The sequence below is a fragment of the Bufo bufo genome, chromosome 8 (assembly GCF_905171765.1).
Source record: "Bufo bufo chromosome 8, aBufBuf1.1, whole genome shotgun sequence".
NCBI classification, from domain to species: Eukaryota; Metazoa; Chordata; class Amphibia; order Anura; family Bufonidae; genus Bufo; species Bufo bufo.
Window position 1 is genome coordinate 210,538,272 of NC_053396.1, and position 5,078 is coordinate 210,543,349.

At 47.9% G+C, this 5,078-nt stretch overlaps 1 long non-coding RNA gene across 1 annotated transcript; it reads left to right on the forward strand.

Moving 5' to 3' along the window:
- The first annotated feature begins 2,417 nt into the window (after window positions 1-2,417).
- Window positions 2,418-4,116, forward strand: LOC120977399. The gene is made up of 3 exons (XR_005773889.1): window positions 2,418-2,533; window positions 3,398-3,500; window positions 3,948-4,116. It is a non-coding gene; the product is annotated as an uncharacterized LOC120977399 (long non-coding RNA).
- Window positions 4,117-5,078: the final 962 nt, after the last annotated feature.

Consider the following 5,078-nt stretch of genomic DNA (forward strand, 5'->3'; position numbering starts at 1 on the left):
CTTCATACCATGAAGAGATCCAACCCCCCGACGAGAACATGATAAAATTGTGCCTTCAAGTCATCAAGATACTGTGTTTTGCAGAAAGAGAACCACCGTGCTATCCAGATACAGATCCATCATACCATCCAGATAAAGAACCATCATACCATCCAGATAAAGAACCATCATACAAGGAAGATACAGAACCATCGTGCAAAACATCCCACTGCAAAACTGAGACCTCAAAAAACATCCTGACGGCAGAGGAAAAAGCCATCCATCAACCATCAGATAACATCATACCTTCATACCTTGAAGAGATCCAACCCCCCTACGAGAACATCATGGCATTGTGCCTTCAAGTCATCAGGATACTGTGTTTTGCATATAGAGATCCACCGTGCAATGCAGTTACAGAACCACCATTCCAAAACCACCATGTGAAAACACCCCACTGCAAAACGGAGACCTCCAAAAACATCCTGACTGAAGAGGAAAAAGCCATCCTGAGGAGTAAAGGCCGGGAAGGAATCCTTGATGATGAGATAATCAGAAAGGCACAGGAACTTCTTAAAGGGCAGTTTAGTAGCTTTGACGGCCTGCAGCCCTCTGCCGTGCTCCTCTTTCCAGATCTCTGTGTTCAAGGAGAAGCGGTCCAGATCCATTATGAGGCAGAAAGAGAGCACTGGGTGACATCGTGCTACAAGGAAGGCCACATCATGCTAGCCGACAGTATGAAGCCTAAGAGGATATCTGCCACCATCTGTCATCAAATGTCTAACCTCTATGGCCAGGTGGTAAAAAGACCATTGGATAATGTGAAATTGCTTGATGTCGACCAGCAAAACAATAGATATGACTGCGGAGTTTTTGCAGTGGCGAACGCCTACGAATTTCTGGCCGGGGATGGAAATATCATGAAGCGATACCAGCACGATAAAATGAGAGAGCATCTTCTGTCATGCTTTGAAAAGGGTGAGATTTCTGCGTTCCCATCCCAAGAATGAAGGCAACAAGGCGACAAGGTATTCCTCACCTGTGATATTGTCTGCAATGTGCACCCCTGATGTCAGCGCTCAAGACAGACAGCGAGCCTGATGATGGAAACAGGGACTACTGCCACAATGGAGAAGAATGCAGCACTACTGACACAGTGCAGCTGTGATCATTCCAGACGGTGAGGACTCCGACTCAAGAGAGGACAACCCTCTCCAGACATAGACTTACAACCAGGACTTAAATATTGATTTATAAGGACCAAGACATGCAGATGGGCGTCACATGACCCTGTAAGGTGACAGGCGCCTATCGTGACCGACCAAGACTCCCTGGACTCATGGCCGATCTACAAGCACCGGGCTACATGCTCCATAAGGTAAGTACACTAGACATTTCACTACCTCATGTAAACATATGTGACTTTCTAAACTACTTTGGTTTTCAGTATGTCTGCTTGTGCAGCGAGCCCCTCAGGAGGCAGAGGATGGGAGTGGTAGTGGTCCTGATGAGTTGTGTCACTGTATAATCCCTCAGGCCGTTGCCCTCTGGGGTTTGGTGCAGTGAAAAGGTGATGTGAAGGAATCAGGCAGATAGAGAACATCAAACGTTTACTATACTGAGTGCAAAGGACATGCAGCTGTCATCTGTAAAAGGTGCAACGTCTCTATCCTCAGATGATGCGGTATGGTGGCAGCCAATAGCACTCTAGGGTAGTTCTTCTATCTCTCTCCTGATTTCTGTTTGCTATGGTTACACTCTGGCAACTGTGGCTGTAGGCGTCCACTTCATAAATACAGGCTTTTGGGTTTGCCTGAGCTGTGCTATGGTGACGGGTGTCTTATTATGTTCTCCCTCACCTGCAGCAGGATCTGTAAGGCTATAATTGCTGGTGACACCGCTGACTGTAGTCTTGTTACTGTAGCTCTGAAGAATATCCAGTCCCAGACCTTCTGTCTGCCTGGAGTAATGTTCCTCACAGTTGATCTGACTCCAAGATCCGTGGAGCGGGAGCTGATGGTCGTGCTTCCTCACTACTCACTAGCCTAGCTAGCTCTGCCCCCTCCTGGCAGGAAGTCAGACCAGCTCACTGCTACCAAGAGGAGGAGGAATGGGATGGGTAGTCTTGAGCTTGAAAGTGCTGAAACAAGACTGTGCTTTGTTGTTGGAGTCAGTAATTATACTTTTCTAACCCCCACCTTCCTTCCCTCGTATGTTGTAGGGTAATATGTAAGATGGCCGCGCTCATGACACACAGTGAGCCTGATGATGGGAACGGGACTACTGGCACAATGTAGCAAAATACTGCTGTGATCAGTCAAAAAGAAACTGCATGCAGCTCAAGAGAGGACAATTCCTCTCCAGACGTAGACCTACAACCAGGACAAATTCCCCAGACGTTCAGCTGAACTGGACGTCGGCTGAGGAGGCGATGAAACGGGGTAGGCAGATGGGCGTCACATGACCCTGTAAGGAGAGAGGCGCCTATCGTGACCGCCAAGAGGGCCCCGGACTCATGGACGATCTACAACTCCCGGACTGCACACATCCAAAGGTGAGGACACTGGACGTTGCACTGCATTACTACTACATGGCTACTTTGTTTTTCAATACCTCTGCATTCTCAAGATCTATGCTTGCTGTTAGGGGCATAACTAGAGAAGACTGGGCCCCATAGCAAATTTTTGATTGCCCCACCCCCCTCTCCAACAACTTCTGGTAACTCCCCTGCCCTCATCTAGTAAAGAGGTCTGCTTTATAGTATGTTGCCTGGGCCCTGTATGCCCCCTTACTGTAGTTATGTCTGTGTAGTGCCCCTTTTAGAGCAATGCTGCCCCTGTGTGCCCTTCTTACAGTAGTTCTGCCTCTTAGTGCCCCTCTTACAGTAGTGCTGCCCCTTAGTGCCCCTCTTACAGTAGTGCTGCCCCTTAGTGCCCCTCTTACAGTAGTGCTGCCTCTTAGTGCCCCTCTTACAGTAGTGCTGCCTCTTAGTGTCCCTCTTACAGTAGTGCTGCCCCTGTGTGCCCTTCTTACAGTAGTGCTGCCCCTTAGTGCCCTTCTTACAGTAGTGCTGCCCCTTAGTGCCCCTCTTACAGTAGTCCTGCCTCTTAGTGCCCATCTTACAGTAGTTCTGCCCCTTAGTGTCCTTCTTACAGTAGTGCTGCCCCTTAGTGCCCCTTTTACAGTAGTGATGCCCCTTAGTGCCCCTCTTACAGTAGTGATGCCCACACATTAATAGTTAGGTTATATTAGGTCAGGATGGGATTCAACCTTTGAACAGAGGAAAGTTTTTCTTCCCTTCCAAGTCAATGACAGCAATCAGAGATCTTGAAAGTGCTACAACAAGGCTGTGCTTTGCCGTTGCAGTAATTATTCTGTATATCGTATCTCTCTCCCCCTCGTCTTCCTTCCCTCGTAGGTTGTAGGGTGAGATGTAAGACGGCCGCTCACCTGCAGCAGGATATATATGTGCTGTATACCTGAGGAGACGATCACAGTATATAGGAAGACCCCAGAACAAGGTAAGTGGTCTCCATTACTTCGGTGATGACCCCTGATGTTCTTCATGTGTGTTCTCCAGGAACATGTGTATTTCAGTAGGTAGATGAGGGGTGTAAGATATCTCAGTAACACTGACACCTTTCTTAGATGACGGCTGTATTGTGACTCCACAGCGCGGTAATAGGGCGGCCATAGAAGTCCATGAGGTCGCCTCTGTACACATGCGGCTTTATATGGACGATTAATATGGAATCCAACAGACAAACTAGTGTGCCTGGTTCCATCAGACGCTGTGTGCACAGAGGTCATAGGGGAGACCCTCTCGGTATAGGTGATGCCACGTGGAGCCTGGACAGCAGCCCCCGGAGGCTGAGCAGCTCTGGAAGTGGATGACAGTAGAGGAAATCTCTCCGTCAGTAAATATGGATTTCTCGTCAGTAAATATGGGTTTCTCCTTTGTTTTCCAGCCTGCTGGACCTAGAAGCTGCAATCAGACCGCAGAGATGTCTCCGCTCGCTGCGTTCCAGGCACTACGATGCAGCAGTCTCTCTCCGCTGGAACCTCAGGAGAACGGGGATGAACGGCGCCTCCGAGAAGCCATAAAACTCCCACTTTTCTTTGCTTCTATTAAAAACAGGAGCGCGCAGCTTCCACATTGAAATAAAACAGTGGTCACCTCCGCTTCCGTGTTTTTCAGGGTGTAAGTGTTAATTACCGTATACTCAGAGCAGAGGGAATACTATACCGCACGAGGTGCGTTCATCCCGTAATACCACTAAATAGCGACATAATCAACACATTGTGGGAGATTTATCAAAACTAGTGAAAAATAAAACTGCCATAGTTCCCAAAAAGCCAATCGGATTCCACCTTTTATTTTCTAAAGGAGCTCTGCAAGATGAAAGGTGTAATATGACTGGTTGCTACGGGCAACTAAGCCAGTTTTACTTTTCTCCAGTTTTTATATAAATCTCCCCCGATGTGTTATTTTCTTGTATTCTCAAAGCTGGAGGGCGCCTAGTGGAAAATCTACATCCCTGACATAAAACACCAAGCATCATCCTGAAAGGCAGAGATTTACTAATAATGACCTTAAAGGGGTGCTCTGGTTTTTGGCATAACTTTTAATTTGTTGATATTCTCTACTGAATGTAGTGACACAGACTGGCCACTGGGTGTCACTATTGCTCTTATTATTTTCCTGAGCCCCTGACTTCTCCTCTGCTCCTCACAATGTGGCTGCTCCTATAAGGGTCCATTGGGGGCGGCCTCCGGCTTCTAACCTCCTCCTCATGAGTTGTTCCTCTTCCACAAACCTAGATTCTGTGGAACAATTCCTTTTGGCCCTGAGGACCCATTGGGTGTCCTTGAGGGTGTGGATTGGAAGACACAATGTACTATGGGAGATGGTGCTGCCCGTGGTGGTCTTTCGGTAGGTGCATGCTTCACCCCTCATCAGAAATAATGTGGGTATGCTTCCACCATGCTACAGGAAGGTCCTGTCCTGAGCTTCCAGTCAGCAGTGAGTGTTCCCGCTGTGAGAAGAGAAGGGGGCATTATTATTACTGGGGTTTACTAATTGGGGAATTGCTATTACT